The 18,923-nt window shown below is 44.2% G+C and overlaps 1 protein-coding gene across 10 annotated transcripts in view; it reads right to left on the reverse strand.

The window, feature by feature from the left end:
• ESRRG (estrogen related receptor gamma) overlaps nucleotides 1-18,923 on the reverse strand; it is a 604,250-nt gene that overhangs the window by 532,858 nt on the left and 52,469 nt on the right. For 3 of the 10 annotated variants that reach the window (XM_084773288.1, XM_084773295.1, XM_084773283.1), the window contains exon 1: nucleotides 16,655-16,744. The exons of 4 other annotated variants lie outside the window; for them this stretch is intronic. The gene's annotated coding sequence lies outside the window, so the exon portion shown is untranslated. Of the gene's footprint in view, nucleotides 1-15,370; nucleotides 15,770-16,654; nucleotides 16,874-18,923 lie in introns of those variants that run through there. 3 more of the 10 variants (XM_084773287.1, XM_084773290.1, XM_084773291.1) reach the window with 3 other exon arrangements.

Here is an 18,923-nt window from a genome sequence, read left to right on the forward strand (position 1 = left end):
TGTCCTAGGCAGGCAAGACTCATAAAGAATGAAGAAAACATGAGTGATTTAAAAGCAATTACATATAATTGGAGGTGACAATTCCAATGAGCTATTGACATACGCTTAAAAGTGCATAAAGTATAGAATAAAGTCAATTGTATATACACACTGTATATATGCACACATGTTTCAGTATCTTACAATCTTGTCATCTACCAAAAGGTACAAAACAATGAACAAGCTCATCAGGCAGACAGGGGTCTTTCAGTACTATTTCTTACCTGAAAACACAGGGCCCCTTGAAAAACCGGCTCAACCTAGGTCTAAGACAGAAATTATGTAAGACAAGCTTAGGACATTGTATATTCCCAGACAGCAGTGAAGTTATCAAAGGCTTTCAAGGTGGTGAGGAAAGGACTCAAGTACCAGCTTGCAGAGGTTCGCTCTGGCCAAGGGGACAACATGGATTTCAGTAATCATCTAGTTTTTCTAGTGAAAACTATATAATCTTGATAAAAGGACCAAGCACACCTAAGTGTGCTCTAATCTCTAGGTCTAGTTGTCAATTTTCATAAAGTGCAGGGAGCAGACGTACACTTTGAACATTACTGCAAATGTGAAAATCTGTGCAGTTCAGGCACAGGCAAGCTCTACACATCATAGCCCTGGTGCCTCAACAGACTGTACTGACAGGAGTGAGCTTAACGAAGGGCTTACAAGTGGGACAAAGAGTTTAAAAATGTATCAGGTGTTTGTTTATTTAGAACTGAACCTAGGTCCTCCTGCATGCTGCACAAATGGTCTTCTCCTCAGCTACAGCTAAGCTAAGAGATATTTGGCTTTGGAGTTTTTTTTTTAAATAAGGACAAGACTAAGCTATGGTGTTTGGGAATGTACAGTGGGCAGTGAACACATTACGAAAGCTAAATACCCATTGCAGTACTACACATAATGAGCAAGTTGCAAAGTCAGCAACAGATGAATAAATAAATAAATAAAGTGCTATGTATATTTATCTAACTATATATACATATATGTATATGTGTGTATGAGCATGTTGTGTGATGCACATACATGATGGTATTGTTTAGCCATAACAAGGAATAGATTTCTGTCATTTACAAGAAAATGGATGGAACTGAAGATTGTATTAAGCAAAATAAGTCAGGCATAGAAAGAAACTCTGCCATCTCTTCTCTCATATATAAAGTCTAGATTTTAAAACGTGCCTTTGTAAAGTTACATTTAACATGGAAGACAATATAGAGTCACTCAGGGATTTTATTTTTACCCCCTTTCCTCCTGGGTGGCCCCACTTTTACTAGCGTCTCATATTTTATAATTAAACTGACAGAACTAAAGAAAAAGAACGTAAAGCACATCCAGGCCATGACACTGGGGTGTAGAGAGATAGAGAAGCTACAGGCTAGTACCATGTCAGGGTAAGGCCCCCTAACTATTGATTAGAATCTCTTAGAAACCTATTGGCTGGACCATGTTTAACACGGCTTGAGCATCCAGAGGTGTTTGCCTTTCCAAGCATCTAAATGCTTCCATCTCCTGAGCAACATGCTGAGACCCAAAAGGTGAGAATGAACTTTGGACCATAAAGTTTAACCAACGCCAAACACGAGGTGGGCAGACAAACACAGGGGATAAATGCCCGCGAGTGTAGATGTCTCATTTTAGAACAATAGAAACAGATTTATAGGCACCTGCTTATGACTATGGGAAAGAAATCCCTTAGAAACTATTATTTTATTCTTATTATTCTATCTCAAAATACGTCAAGCTCTCATGGGTAGTCTTTTTACTCCAGTGTGCTCGGTATTCTCGGTGACCATAAAGAACAGGTTTAAAGCATTCTGTGTGCGTGTTCACCCTCACCAAAGGCTTTCACGTTCCCCTATTCCAAATTATCCATTGGGATAATAGGTGAGATTTTCCAGAGATAACAATGTGTTAAAAAAAAAAAAAGAAAAAAAAAGAAATGTTCCTCTCTAAGACAGAGACAAAAATAAAACTTTCAAATTGCCAGTTCATAGCCAGGATAAACTAGCCTTCCAATCAGCAAGGAGGAATTCAATCCCAATTTGTAAGAGCACCATCTCTCAGATATCTGAGAAATAAGTGGGGTCCTAGATCACAAATAAATAACCAACTGATGCCCCTCAAAAGGAGGTAACACATGGGTAGGAAGCTAAGCGTAAATAAATGAGAACCAAAGGAGTGTAAACCTCACAAGCGCTGCCTCTCACAAGGCTGCTGCCTGCTTCCCAAGCAAGAGAATAAAGGGCTCACCCCACCCTCAAATACGGAATAAGAAGATAGCTCTATCAGACTGCAGCAAGGCAACCCCAAATTCACAGAGGCTTTATTAAAAACAGGGAAAGGTCAGTCCTCTTCCCCACCCCCAAAAGGAATGCCCAGGGCTTGTAGGAATTATTACTCTGAGATAGTTTCTTTATTAAATTCACTGTGCAGAAATAGAAAAGGCGAAGCCAGGGAGAGGAAGAGGCAGAACACGTTTGCTTTCTCTAGCTAGCGTATACATACATGGTCACAGCCCGAGCCCAAGCCTGATCTGGGGAGGAGCTCCTCCTCAAAGTACCTAACCATCAGAGGGATGTTTTAACCAAGAATTTTTAATGAGCTAAGAAATATACAAATTGTCTACAAATAACAGGTACATCACTCTTGCTGTCTGTCCGTCTGCCCCACCCCCACCTCCAGGGTGGCTTGATACCAGGTAAAACGCCCCTCATGGCCTCACTGTCAGGCAAGGACAGAAGCAGCCATCTACCCTTTAACCTATGTGTGTTTTTACTCAGAACCTGGTGCTTATTAATGAATGTGCTGCATGGGCTGTGTAGACTGAGGGTGGCCCAGCATGGCTCTGTTTAGTAAACATTTTCAACATGGGCAGTCACGGAGAAATCTCAAGCCCAAGTGAAGCGCCAACTTAAAATGGATTCCAGAGACACCCCTGGCGTGCGAATTAACTGTATTTGTATTACTATTTAGAATGTCATGCAAGAGGCTGCAGCTGGTTTTGCGTGACACTCTGGCTGTTCTCCATAGCATTTTTATCATGAAAATGACCATGTTTTATAGGCTATGGCATACTCACTGTGTGAGATATTTTACAAGAATGAGAAAGATGAAAAGACGAAAATTCCTCCCCCAAACCCCAGGCTCTGCCTATTTAACAGCCAAGATTTCCAACTGCGGGCCACATTTTGGTGTCAAAGAACAGGGCAGTGTATTCGCTTTCTGTGTAGTGAGGGGCTTGGGTAATTCTGCCTCTTTACACTTCAGATTGTCCTGCTGCGAGACAAGTCCGGGCTGGGAGCACGCTCAGTGGGAACGGTGCATGCCTTGAAAGCATAAGGCCCTGAGTTTGATCCCCGTAGAGCACGCTTGTAATCCTAGTGCTGGGAAGGCAGAGATAGGAAGATCCCTTGGGGTGCTCAGGCCGGCTAACGAGGCACACCTGGCAAGTTCCAGGCCCGTGAGAGACTCTTGTCTCAAAAACCAAGGTGGATGGCACCTGAAGAAGTTTAGCTGAGGTTGTTACATCTGTACGCACACACACACACACACACACACACGTGTACCCAGTACACATGTGTACACAGATACACACTTGTGTGCATAGGTATCTATGTACAGGTACATAGACACACACACACACACACACACACACACACACACACACGCACACACACACACGAAATCTGCAGAACCAGATGCTCCAAAATCATACCCATAAGACATCACAAAGGACACGCAGACACTTGTACTCCTTACAGGGGCAATAACATAGTAAGGCAAATCTTGGTGGCTTCAGTTCTCAAGAGCAGACACCAAAGGCCAGGCATGGAAGTCCTCTCCGGAAAGCCTTTGTAGCCACCACCGCAAACAGGACTGAGGCTGGTTTAGATCAGCAAAAAACTGGGTGAAGACAAATTCCCGCCTCTCAGTGTATAGCGTCCAGTATTCCTTAACATCAAACACTTTTATGGCTTAGAAATGAAAACATCACCTGGTTTGGGTTGTATTTCTTTCCCTTGCAGGTTTCTGGTAGAGAAGCCAATAAATCTAAGGCAGCCAGAAAGAGGAGGCACAATAAAACAAGGATAGAGTCCATCCAGTTCATCAACCTGTAATCAAAAGGCAGCATGGTGGGCACCAGCGCCACTGCCTACTTCTCCTTCTGTTGAGTTCTATCTGTAGGATCAGTCCTGGGAGAAAGAATATCTGGTCTGGGACTCTGGGGTTTTTGGATACTGTTACCCCCTCCTCTCCTCTTCCCTCTTTAATGGGTTCTAGAAAAAGCATAGGAGATTGCTGTTTCAGCAGACAGGGAAAAGTGTGGATATGCTGTACAGGGTTATTTTTATATTTAATCCAAGAGAGGACTATGCAACCCAGATGACTCTGACAAGCATTTTAGGAAGTTGGCAAGGGAGCAAGCCACCTTCTGCTACCTCCTGCAGTGAAGTAACCGTATCCACGATATAGATATGTTCTTCAAAGATATCAATAGCACAGATAATTAAGTTAGCGCAGCAAACTAGCTACACGCTTTGAAGTCTGCCTACAGTTGGTGTACTGGCCTTTCCCTCGCCTGCTAGGCTAAGCCCGCAATCTCCTCACACATGTTAACAATCCTGTGACCTTTACTCTATCCTCATTATCACATCATTTAGGTTGCCTAACCACGTGGGGCCCACCATAAAAAAAAAAAAAAAAAGAACACCACTTAGAAACAGGGATAGCAAGTTCACAGGCTCACATTCAGACTCCAGTGGAGTCAGAAGAACCTTCCAGAAGAGGAGCTAAGAGCTAAGAGTCTCTTGCTGCAGAAAAAGAGTACCACAGGGTACGAGAGGGGTGTCTTCAAACTTTGGAGTACATAAAGGCACCAAACAATTGGAGCTCTTTCCGAGGCAGCTGGCCCTGTCCCAGTCTTTGCTTTTCCTGCATTTGGTACTTGTGTATGTTATGTATGAACATGTGTGTAGGGGTATATGTACCCATGAGTATGTATGTGGAGGTCAGAGGTCGTAATTAGCTATATTCCTCTATCTCTCTAATTTGTGTGGTGGGGGGATGGCCTTCCACTGAACCTAGAGCTGCCCTTTGCGCTGGAAGGACTGGCCAGCAACCCACTGGGACCTACTTGTCCCAGTCTGTCCCCGGCACAGAGGACTGAGATGTGCACTGCCATATCCAGCTTTTTTTTTAATGTGCTGGGGAGCCAAACTTGGGTCTTTCCATTTGTGCAGCAAGCGCCTCACCTGCTGAGCCTCCACCGTCTTCTAACAAACGCCGAGGAAGTCCCAAGTTTGTGGTCCTCAGACATGTTTTATAGAAGGAGAATGTGCAAGTCAACTTTTTCACAGCTCCACTAGTGTGTGCATGTGACCCCAGAAAGCACCACTCTGCTTGTTCTCTTCTTTGTGTCTTTCACATCACTCAATCTTCGGAGCATTAATTATAGATAGCCGTAGGATCTGAACCTGGGCAGTGTCAAGCCACTTCATACAAGGGGGTCAGCCTTTACGCACAGAGAACCCTTCAGGGAATAAACAAATGCTGGCTATGTATTTAACCCCTGGACCTGGGCTGTCCTACCCAGCTCTCAGGCCTACCCTGTTTATGCCCTAGGGCTGAGACTACAGGTGCAGGATACCTTACTGGCCTTCTCTGTGTCGTTCCTGGTGAGTTTGGGGTCCTCTTGCTTACAAGGCCATTGCTTTACCAACCGAGCCATCCCTCCTGCCCTTTATTCTGCCATGAAAACGGGTGAGGGAATTCTGTTTCCCCATCTTAGGTGCTCACTGGTTTTCAAGTATTAGTCCTTTTATATTGAGAAAAAGGAAGAGGAGTCTGAACAGCTACTACAAAGATAGATTGTTGAGGATATGCATTGTGTCCCATAAATGCCGATGCTTAGAATGCTGATCCATTTCTAGTAATGTTTAATGTTGTCCATTCTGGGCTTTTATGACAACTTAGGTCTAATACAAAAAGTCCAGTTTGGCAAAGGTAAAACACATAGCCATCACAAACTAATTCTCTATATTCCCACTCTCCTAGTGAAAGCAGCAGATCCCGGCTCCCAGAAGCTTCCATCCAACATCTCCACTGGGAATATGGCTTCCCATGTGGCATTTCCTGCAGGAAATCCCACTGTTGAATGTATAGTCGAAGATAATCCCAAGAGGCCTTCTCAGAGAAATTTTTATTTTATTTTTATTTCAAACTTAAGTGGGTTTGAACTCATCCCTATGGTGATATTTTAAGAGGGAAGCACCATCTCCCCTCTGCAAACTCAGCTTGAAGGGGGGCAGTCCCAGCGGGGAAGGACTACCTCATGTTTGCAAGGCTGGGCTGTAAAGGATACTCATCCTGTGTCATTTACATACAGTCTAAAAACTACCTCAGTCTATAATGCCCACAGGAGAAGAAAAGACAGGCAGGCATGGGGTCCTCTACAGAACTGGACCACACAGTGTTACATAAGCTTTCTCCCTCCTCCCTCTAGAAGCAAACATACGCCTACTTTATGACAGGAACCCTTATGTCCCAGAGAAACATTCCTACAATAATAGCCCCATAGATTAAAAGCTTGAGCAACCAGGGCATGCAGGAGAACAACCCCTCCTTATTTCCAGATACTTCTGCCATCACTGCCCATTCCTTTTGCTTCCTCTCAGGAGCTCATTACAGTCCCGCAGGCTACAGGATTGGAGGTACAGCCATTGTACCCTCCACTGTGAAGTTATTCTGAGGCTTAGATGAATTGACATAAGCACAGAGACTTTGAACAGTGTCTGGTACGTTCAGTAAGTTCTCTAGAATTGGAAGCCATTTAAATTATGACTGCTGCGGTAGGTGGCTCTCGCAGCCATGAGACACATACTGTGGCTTCAACATTTGCAGAGCAAGTGCGTGGCATGTCTGTAATTTGTAGAGGTTTTCAAATCTCTTTTACGGCCTATGGTGAGAAGTCATGATAACAGTGCCAACCATTTTACAAACCTAAAGTTATTCTAGCTGCCCACTCACTTCCTGTTGGCTCTTTTTTTTCTGTGTGGGTCTAAAACAGGTGCCCCCCCCCCCCAGGCCTGGCCTTGACACTGTCAATACTTGAGAACTGACAACTCACCAAGGTGCCTGTTGTTGGGGGACCTGCCTATTCACTACGTGATGTTTTAAGCATCCCTGAGGCTCCACTCACTAGATACCAACAGAACTTTCCATCCCACCATAACAATCTAAATTGTCAAGATACTGTCAAGTGTCCCTTGCAGGGAAATTATCTCAAGCTCAGAACTACTGGTCAGAACTCATTTTGGAACAAGTGAGCAGGGCCTGTAAACCATGCCTGAGGCATGAGCTGCTCACCCTGCCACAGGTCTGACTTACACCACAAATAGCATTTTACTAGCAGTAAGTGAACCCCGCAGCCTGGCAGGGTCAATGAGATGTTTAGCTCTAACAAGCTATGGTGAGCGAAATAGTCCAAACTCCTCCATATATGCAAACTCAACATTTAATTTTCTGCAAGATTACCCACAATAATTACAAAGTTTCCATAGCACAGCCTCAAAAGCTTGGAACTCTGAAATGCATAAGAGCTGATCTTCTATCTGTTGCCTTTGCGGTGTACTGTGCCCGTGTAACAAACCAAATAGGTGTACACAACGTTCTCCTCCAATTTTTAGGGGCAGCAAAGTGAAACTTTCCTAGAATCAGATTACTTAGCAATGTGGCGCAGAGAACCGCACAGCAGTGAATGCGCAGCTTGGACACAACCCTAAGAGGACGAGACACTCGCCTCGTTCCTAAGCACGCATCCTTTCAATAGACTGGCCTTGTTCATCCTAAGTCACAGTCTGACATTCTGAAGATGATACAATATTTTGTGATAGCTGCTACTGGTATTGATGGTGGCTCAAAGGAACCAAGTTGACATTCACATGACGCCAGTTTGCTCCACCTGCCAGTAACATCCAGCCCTTTGGCAGCATTCAGATAGCTGGAGTGGACTTTCTACCGGGAATCTGTAGTCAGATGCTGACTGTGGTAGATCAACTCGAAGATTTCAGAGCTATTATCAAAAGACATAATTCCTTTGTCGTGGTCTTAGCATTAAGCCGGGTCAAGAAATCCATCCTAAAATACACACAGCTGTATTGGGATGTTATTTACTTGATAGTCATCAAAGCTCACAAGAGAGAAGGCACACATTCCTTCCACCTTCCGACAGCCATTTGACCAACAGAGCTACGTCCCAAAGCAAAACAAACAAGAAACAGGTACCCACATTTCAATGAGTATAAAGCCAGTCAGTTATTTTTTAATTAAAGGGATTGGTTTAAGGACTGTTGCACCATCTAACTCTTCCTTGGCTCTCCTTAATATGACGTCACTGACAGGGCCACTCTATTGCGTAGGAAAGCAGGTGGCCCTACAACTAGATAACACAAGACTTAAACTGATAAGCACAAAGTCATTTCTCTTCCTTTGAGCAGCCTGACTCTGTGTGAGGATAGATTATGTCTCTGCTCTGTGTGACCTCAGAAATAGAACGATACTGGGGACTGACAGGAGATGGGCATCATGGGAAATCCTTCACAGGGCACTGACCCTTCCTTCTCTCATTCCCCTGCCCTCCTCTCTTGTCTGACCCCATGCTGACTTTTCTTTCTTTTTAATGTTTATTTTATTTTCCATTTTGTGGACACACATGTATATGTAGGTTTGTGCACGTGAGCACAGGCGCCTGAGGGGGGTCAGAGAAAGGTGTCAGATTCCCTAGAGTTGGAGTCACAGGCCAGTGTGAATCCCTGATGTGGGTACAAGAAACAGACCCTCAGTGCAGTCAGCAAATGCTCTAAGCACTGATCCATCTTTCCAGGCCCTGTCAGTGTTTTTCTGTGGAGGACAAAATGTGTGACTGGTGCTTTCTTGTAGCCTTGCCTACTATTTTCAATACACAATGACCTTGCAGATGTTTTCTTCCCACAATTTTCTAGGCCTTTCCTCACGCTCAATCACTAGCCCCACCTTTTCTCAAATCTCTTCCAGGTTAAAGATTCTGTAAGACAGGTTCAGGTTCTAGGGACTAAGGGAGCCAGTTTCCAGTATTGTTATTTTTTTTAACAAACTTATTCTGAACAAACCATTTCACCATGTAAAGCTAACTCAGCTGTAAAAGGAGAATGATAATTTGTGGCTTCAAAATATTCACAACACAAGCACCATGTATTATTAGAAGAAATATTTATATTTAGAGCAACAGAGAGTTATTTTGCTTATTATTTTACTTGAAGCAATACGGAAGCAACTATTAAATCCCCAAGCATACACTCTGACTGCCTTGCAAGGATAGTCATATGGTTCTGTGACCTTGGAAAGGCAAAGTCATAGCTTCCTCCTTTGTCAATCCCTGCTCTCCACCTGCAGCATGTAAAAACGCTGAAGATCAGGGCTGGGATGTTCCTAGATTTTTCCCAAGATGGGCTGTGAGTCCCTGACTGGTGGACGAAATCCTGTAACATTCAAATTGTTGTAAGTAGTCTGACCTTGACAGTGACCTTGGGAATTAGAATTTTGCATCCCCCTCTTTCCAGCCTACCTTGGATCATATTTCATTTCTGACACCAAAGTTTGGCACATTATTGCTTTTGGCCCCCTGCACTCCCCCCAACCTACATCTTCAAAATGAGCATGCAGAGCAGGAAGTACCACTTGCAAGGAAACCCCATCTGCTCCACAGACAGTGTGCCAGTGCCACATCACAGGAGCCACGGGTGGCCATCTGGGGAGAATGCCATAGCACCCGGTGGGCCCCAGGAGGCTAAGGCACAAGATGGCACAGTACTCTCTAGCACCCAGCCTTTGTTCTAGAAAACAATAGGAACCATAGCCCTCCATTACTTCTCAAAGACGTGGCAATGGCCTTGTCAGCTTGCCGACTGCAGCAAACCCATATGTGTGGGATGCATTCTACTTAGGTGGGATACCTCTACCTAGGAATGTGTAACTCCCTTCTAACTTGTGTCCTCCAATCCTTACAAGCCAATGATGCCACCATCACATGACTTGGATGAGACAAGAGGCTTTCTCTGGGTATCTGCAGAGAATGGCTTCCCTGGCCAGAGGTTTCCTAACGTGGAATGTTGGGAAGAAAACATGGCTTGTTTCACTCAGAAGATCTTTTAAGATCAGTTTAGCGGGGAGGTGGTCTTTAAGTGAAAAGGACCAGACCACATTGAACGTGTAGTTTTCTCTATGAACATCAACCTAAATGTGAGCCAAAGCTGCGAGAATGTAACAGGACTTTAGGCTTCCCTCCCCTCCTCTCCCCCACCGGTGTTAGCATGTTAAGGAGCATAAAGATGTTTGCATTAGTCATGCTGATGTATCTGGATTTCTTCCTCTTTTTATGTCTACTTTTGTGTGAAACTCTTAAAGCATAATATAGAAGACTGTCCCAGACCTAAAGGTTCAATTCTCGTGGTGCAAGTCTCAAAGCCACCATCTTGCTCTGCATCTGACTAAAGAATGCTAAAAATGGGTTAAAATGAGAATGATCCTAGATTTAATTATGAAATGTATCTTGGTCTCTCTCTTTCTTACTCTTTCTTCCCTTCCCTCCATCTTCCTCTTATTTGTCATCTTTTATTTCAGGAAATCTAATTTTTCTACTTTTTCTGAAGAACAAAACAAACAAACAAACAAACAAACAAAGAACAAAACAAAACAAGGTCCTGCAAACTGTGTCCAGCTGAGTGGGGCAGAAGAAATATACACACCAGGAAGAATAAACCCAAGCCCAGCCATGTCATTCATTGGCTGTAGATATGGGCAAGTTCCAACAGCTCTTGGAGGCTTCCTCTTCTCATTTATAAGATGGAAATGAAAATATCAATTACATAAGAATAATGAGAGTATTGGATTAGTTACATGCCACACATAGCACATGGCACAGTGCTTACTTAAATGCCATGATAAAGAGCCACCATTTTATTTAAACTAAAAACCAGCCTCATGTATCTATAATATTGTGGATAATGTAAAGAATGGAAAATGAGAGGAAAATCTCAAGGTAAGACACTGTTCTAGTAAACAATGTTGAAAAAAAAAACAAGAAAACAAAAAACATCTAATTGTTACATAGAGTCACTGAGCACTGAATGTGAGCCAGACACTTTTCTGAGCCTCAGCCTTCATGAACTTAGTCCTCAGCATGATCTTGTGATGGAGCTGGCACTATCACTCCAGTCCAGGAGAAGAAAGGAAATGGAGTGGTTTGGCTCATCATCTGCCTCATCCCAGAACCTTAACATGGAGTTGAGCCCCACAGACACACTGCAAAGGAACCTCGGGGACAAGAAGATCATTTAGAATGATATGTTCAAGACTAATTATCAACAATAAAGTGCTGGAATTACTGATTGTGTCCTATTTAAATGCCTCTAGCTGTTCTTTCTTCACCAATATTCTGATTTCTTCCCTTGTATAAAGAAGAAACCAGTATCTCCAGGCTAACATGTTAAGACATTCTTAGAGCGCTGAGCGTCATCCATCAACATCAACATTTTTGTCACCATCATCACAGATGACTCTGTACCAAGCAACCGGCAACTCTTCACATATGTAGCACATATATGCGCTACAAGACAATGAAATGTTGAAAACGGTTGTCCTCCCTCATCCTACATGCACACTGACAATCTTCTGCTTATGTTTCTACCATACACATCTCCACCATCAATTTGAAAAAGGGAAAGATGGACAATTGAATTTTGCTGCCACCTTTCATGCCAGGTGAAGGACTAGCATTTAACACAGGCAATCCTGTTTAAGACTCACAACAGAGCTACTCCTATCTCAGTTTCTCAGCAAAGGAGGCCACAGCCCTGACTGGTTGACTGTCTTTTTCAAGGTCACAAGGGTGTTCAGAGTACAGCTTTGCAGTTTAACCTAGACTTCCATAATTCCTTCCTGTAGTCACTTGGAACTGGCTCGCCATTTTCTAGCCTGGATTCTTTTTAGCCCCATGCATACGCGCTTTCTCGCTGTACTCTGTTGCACTCTAAGGCAGGACTTCTGGAAACATGCCAATGGGAATTAGACCTCTGAACCTCCACCCTGACTTCATACTCACAAGTTTCATGACCTTGAGCAACCTGTGTGCTGAAGCAAATGAAATACTTTCAGCTCCTGCCTTGAATGCCTTGTGATTTCTGGAAAAATACAATATGGATTGCTATCATCCTCCATTCTAAGCGGAAAAGATCCTAGAAAGGGTTCTCTGTACTGGTTTCGCTTGGTGGCAGGACCATGGCAAGGGTAGTTAAGGAAAAGGCTGGCAGGGACGTGTGAGAAACACATCCGTCTCGCAGCTGTCCCCGCCCGAACAGTGTCATGGGTAAACAAGAAGTCCTCTCTAGAGATCTCTGCTGGCAATCTGTTTTCATTCCTTTCTTGGAGTGAGAGAGAGAGAGAGAGAGAGAGAGAGAGAGAGAGAGAGAGAGAGAGAGAGAGAGAAATTCGTATTTTCATGGAGAATGTATTGCTTTCTACATGAAACTGCCAAAAACTCAACTGTAGACAAAATCCATCTGACAAAATCCCTTAACTGCTTTGATTCAGTTCTTAAAGGAGATTAGTCGTCGGAGGGTCACAAGGAAGTCATCCCACTGCACACTGCAGTGTGGGGTTTCAAAGCCTTCACTACTGAGGGGATCTCCATACTTGATGCCCCTCTCTCCATGGTGTTTAATCAATGAATCAACAAATAGTTCCTGAGCAAGGCTTCCCTGGGGTCTGCAGGTCACTTCAGATGTGGCTCTCCAGTTCAATAGTAGGAGAAAGGAAAACAGATTTTTCTGACTCCTCTAAAAGTTTCCATTTATAAAACCAGAGCTGGCATCAAAAGGCTTTGGGTCTCCTGTCCCTCTTTTCCCAAGCTCTCTGATTCATACAGAAAAAGGAAATGAAACGTAGCAGAGAGAATATAGAATAAAGAACGGGAAAGGGGAGGCAAGGAAATGGAAGGAGCAAAACCTGGAAAGGACGAGGCAAGAGGGTTGAAGGAATATGACCTTTAACCACAGGACAAAGGTCAAAAGAGATAAACAGCGTGTCAAGAACGACCTCCCTGACGGTGTGAGCCCTATGTGACAAGCATGCTGCTACTGGTTCTTAATACAAATAGCAACCTTGGCAGCCAACTAAGGGGCACAAAGTTTTAAAGTCTTAGAATTAGAGTAACTATTTCTTTGAAATTTTTGTTTTATTTATTACTGTACAAGTGTGTCCTCAACTCTAGCAGTAGTGTCATATATGTAATTACATGTCTTAGGTCTAAACACCCTTTTGCCCTCAGCTCTAGCAATGCGACTCCATACAGGGCCTCAGTGTCCATGGTATCAGAAGTTCTAATCTGTAATAAGAAAGTTTCAAAAACCTAAATTGGTCTTTCTAAATAATTCTGCATGAAAACAAAAAGCATGGAAAATACCATCGTGGGCTTTCAATAAAATGTTGTGCAGAATACTACACAGTGCAGTATACTGACTCGCCATCTCCAAGTGAGGACAAATGGCTGCAGAAGCAGGCTGAGATGCAGATGCTGTCCTTCCCTGTCCTGAGCACAGCAGGACTCTACTTAACTATGCATTTTTTCAATCAAAAATAAATGATGCAACTAGCAATAGTTTATTAAGCACATATACTGTACCAGATACGGTGCTGAACTTTTCTACGAGTTATCTCCTTTCACTCTCAGTCATCATTGGCGTACTTTAATGCCCTCCATCTATTAATGAGGATACAAAGGTCACAGAGATGAAGTCAGCTTATACAAAATCTTAAAATTGTTCAGCCAAAAGCAAAGATTCCACCACACACATCTCCACAGACTGTGCCTCCTTCTAAGTGGCCATGGACAGCATTTTTAGTTGTGTCCTTCAGCTTAGGGAATCAAGGTGAGGAAACATTAGTTAGGAACTGTATTTTTATTACAGTTGCCCCAAACCTCTTTCTGACATGATAGTCTCAGCATGTGCTTGAAACTCTTCTCCCTCAACATTGATTGATTAATTGAGTTTTGTCACCTTTTGATAAGCACAGCTGGTATTAAAGTACCACGCCAACCCTAGTCCCACAGCCTCAGACAGGACTTTCTGAAAAATTCATCAGCTTCAACACCACTGAAGCATCTTTAAAACACTAATTCTAAAAACAACCACCACTCATAAACATATGTACAGTGTTAACACATAGCACTTCCGATCTGGACAGCTGGCTAGGTAAAAGTCTTGAGGGTAGATGGAGAAGCCGCTGCTTTTAGCTCTCCTTGAGCTCCTAGCTCACAACTTCCATGGGTTGATTGGTTCTACCTGAGTGATACTAATAGGAAAAGATGCACCTGGAGTCTATAAGACTCAGCTTGACCTCGCAACACACTTCAAGGTACTCAGTTATGTCACCAAGCAAAAGACTCTACATATCAAAGGGAGGCAACATACAAGCACATCATTATCTCTTGTTCCCATGTCATGTGACCATTTATACAACCTAGAAGGAAAGATCAGATACACCGCCTAGAACACCCCATTCAGTGCTCTTTCACTTTAAGATAAGTATGCCTCTGAGTCCTTAGCTTAAAGTGTCCATGCAGGTTTGAGACTAACAGCATCCTCTATTCCTCCACACTGCGTGTGACAAGATCCACCTCCAAATCTGAGCAAGGGCACAGGCAACCCTGAGAGGCCCTAAGCCCCCTAAAGTTGTCAACCAGATTTCTCTGCTTGTCTCTGCTTACGAGCACAGCTGGATACAGTTCACCAAACTAACCCTGAGTTAATACCTAACACGGGTACAGTTTGTTCATTTGTTGTTGGTGTCTTTAGTTGAAAGCAATTTTATAAAGACCATCATTTTCACATACACTCACCGCCTCTTTCAGAGAAATGCAAATGCCATTGTGAGACCTGGCCCTTTGAGAATCCAGAAAAGGTCTGGATGCATTAAAATAACAAACAAAGAAACAAACAAACAAACAAAGCAAAACAAAGCCCCAAGGTTAGACCCAGCTCCTCCTCCCCACAAGCCTCCATGTACTCACTTACTATCCTGCAAAAGTTGATTTGAAAGCAAGTAGCATTTTTCAAAAAGACCAAGGTTACAGATTAATCCAGAGAACCAGGAAGAAGCAACAAGACAGATGTGCCACTTAAACGGGAAAGAATGGAGTGACCTATGATCCCGTTCCATCTAGAGGACTTGCAGTGTCTAGTTAGCATGGCCTTCCGTAAAGAAGCCCAAATACTCAGTCCTCTTTTTTAATGAAGATACTTACCACTGAAAATCCACAAGTCTCCACACTTTGCCCATAACACGCAGGCCACCTTTCTCCGTGGAAGCCCAGAATGGGGCCTGTCAAGTTCAAAGTGATACCTACTCTAGTGGGTTAGAGCTAGGCAAGGGGGGAGGGGGAGAGGGGGAAAAAAAACCAGACTTTCCCTTTAAAACTGAACAGAAGCGGATCCCAAATCACATGACCTTTTACCGTAATTTCTATTAAAATCATTTCATGTCTGGTTGCCCCTGCTCTCCAGGCTCATTTGTATTGTTTACAACAAGCCACTGCACAGCCAGTTAGTGGTGGCTGACTCCATGGTTACCCGTTTTTACATTCACTAGTTAAATGGAATGCATCTGGGCTGTGGGTTCCAGGGAGCAGGCTCTTAAGTAACCACAATCCAGCTATCAATCAGGCTAATCTGAGAGAAATTAATCTTATAAACGTAAGTATTGTTGCAGATTAAAAATTGATAGAAAGGGGGCACCAGCTTTTACGGGCTGGAGTTCCAAAAGTGGGCAGGCTGAGAGACAACTCAGAGCCCAGCGGTGTTTGGTCTGTGGTCCTTTCTCTGACAGCCGGTCAGGTTGGGTGCCTAAAAAGCTTTCAGAGGTAAAAGGACCACCCTGGACAAACAAACAAATCCACCACCTCCTCCCGGAGAGCCCTGCACATTTCTTTCACCTGGTAGCCCTTAGAATCAAAACACAGGTTTAACCAGACTGCAACCCCCAGCAAAGTAAATTAAACAGATGCATACAGGACCGTCAAACACCAGACAAACACTGAGTAGGATTCAATTAAAACCGAACCTCAGAGGACTATACTGTGAGTAAATTATAACGGCAAACTAGTACAGTTTCTGAGAGCAAACACACTACAAACTCATTCCATTGTGCATGAATTTATGTAGCTAATTCTTTAAAAACATTCCCCCGCCCCCGAAGCTAAGTTGTTTCTCAGGATGGACAAGACCAACAATTATCACCCCTAATAAAAATTGAGAAGTTGTATAGTTTAATGCCCATAATAATTGGCCCACGAGCCGCATCTATGTGCTAAATGAAAAGGGCAAATAGCTAAAGCTAAGATATTACAACCCCCGTCTGCTGCAAAGTCACAGTATCAGAGGCCACAATTGATCTGTTGCCTCAGAACGAACTGAAACTGAATGTAACATAAGGTCGGAAAAAATCCCTCCAGTACTGCTAATCGGATATTGTATAATGGTTGATTGCAGCTTTGCCCTGTCCTAGTGCTGCCTAAATCGTACATACTTACACGTTCTGGGCTCTTCCAAGAGTTTGGTGCAGTTTCAAGGACAAATGTCTTAAGCAAGCCTCTCTACTGTGCAGCAGGGAGCCTGCTCGGATCTGATGCCAGGAGCCTGGTGCTAAATCTGACAACAGAGAAGGAAACTTCCTGCGTGGAGAAAGGATCGAGGAGAGTCTCGGGTTCAAAAGGCTGCTGGGAAGGTGCTGCTTGCTCTTCTCCCGGGCTGTGTGTTACAGGGTAGCAGCTGAGCTAGCTGGGTTTGCAGCCCTGCAGAAAGGAACCTTTACTGAAAACCAATGGTATCACATTTCAGAGGAGCCCGTGCCAAGTGCTGGAGAGCAGAGCAACCTTTGACAACTTCACACAATTCACCCCAGCGGACTCCAGCACAGGTCAGGGAGGAGTGTGGAAAAAGTCTCCCCACCTCCATGTCTCAGCTCCGGGTCCCAGCACAGCACCCGGCTAACAAAAGGCTGGCACCTGCTAGATGTGGCACCACTACAAGACACTCCCTGCACTTAGCTTGGACATGGCTTCTGTTTCGGCTGTCCTCACCCACCATGTCCTATAGGCTAACAGAACTTTACCAGTCAATCCAGTTTGTGTTGTGTGTGTTTATGTGTGTTTATAGTATGTGTGTATATGGGTGTGTGCATGTACGTGTATGGGTGCACATGGAGAGGTCAGAAATAAATGTCCAGTGTCTTTTTCAGTCACTCTACACCTTATTCCTTGGACAAGGTTGTCCATCTCTGACCCTGGAGCTCAGTAATCGGCTAGAGTGACTGGCCACACAAGCCTCGGGGCTCTCCTTCTTTGCCTCCATGTGGTACCACTCGGGCTTTGTACAGGTGTGCTGGGCATCGGAACCCAGGTGCCCATGCTTGCAGAGAAGCCACTTTTCTGGCTAAGCCACCGCCCCCACCACCCCCACCGATCCTTCATCCAGTGTTTTTGTTTTGTTTTGTTGGTTTTTCAAGACAGGGTTTCTCTGCGTAGCCTTGGTTGTCCTGGACTTGCTTTGTAGACCAGGCTGGCCTCGAACTCACAGAGATCCACCTGCCTCTGCCTCCCGAGTGCTGGGATGGGATTAAAGGGGTGCACCACCACACTGGCATCCAGTGTTTTTTCAAGTGTGCTTCCCTCTGTTTTTCTCCTCCCCCGCCCCTTTGTCTGGATGCAAAATATAACTCCAAGTGACCTCACTACCCTCACAGACAATGAGGCACCAAGGACAGATAAGTAATGAAGAATATGGGTCCTGCCCCACCAGCACGGGAGCCACCTCACTTATCAGTCCTAACATGGAAGAGTGAAAGATTGAGGCTCTACTCTCTCCACGAATTAAAGATGTTCTTATTATATTCTTATTTATTTGTGTGTGTGGGGGGGGGGGTGTAGGCAGAGGTCAGAGGTCAATTTTCTCCTCCCATCACGTGCGTTTCAAAGCTCAAACTCAGGCCATCAGGCTTGTTGGCAGGAACTTTTACTCAATGAGGCATCTCTTTGGCCCTCCATGAGTAAAAGTAAAAGGAACATAAGGGGGAAGTGACTGGGGGCCATGATAAGAGGTAGACAGTGGCCGAGAACAAACTTCACCCAAGTCACTGAACAGCTCGAGGCTCATGCTTCCTTGCCTGTCTCTCCTGGCCCTGTGTTGAGGTCACGTGGCGGCCAATGGTAAGACATTTTTCAGCATTGCCCACCTTACTTCAGAGAGTGGAAATTACAAGTGGCCTTTTCACGGAGGCCACCAGAAATATGGCAAAGAGCTTGGGGCACTGTTGCCCTCCTTGTCTGAAGGCTAGCCCAGGAGTTAACTAGGAAATGGTGAACTACATGAGGTCTCCTTTTTGCATGTCAGCCCCACAGCAGTCTAGAAACAACAGCAATGCAGGCTTTTGTGCAAGCCACCCCATGTCACCAATGAAGTCAGCTCTGATGTCCAGTCAACTACTATCCACCCACCCAAGATCAACAGTTGCTCAAAATATCCACATTAGTTGTTGTTGTTTTCATCTATGAAAGAGATGCAATCTCACCACCATTCAAGACTTTTGTGAAGATTTAAAGGCTAACATATGTTGGGGATGGACCGCAGAGGCTGGCACTCACACATTTACAAATATTTACTGAGCCTCTGTTCTCAGTCAGGCACGGTGCCAGACACTGGGCATGAAGTCAATCACAACGTGGGACCTTCCCTCAAAGTGCAGGTCTCTAAGAGCTGAGCCTTCCTTACTCCCTTCCCACAATCTCCACAGCCCCTACTAAA

Source organism: Acomys minous (genome assembly GCF_964271855.1).
Source record: "Acomys minous genome assembly, chromosome: 1".
Lineage (NCBI taxonomy): Eukaryota > Metazoa > Chordata > Mammalia > Rodentia > Muridae > Acomys > Acomys minous.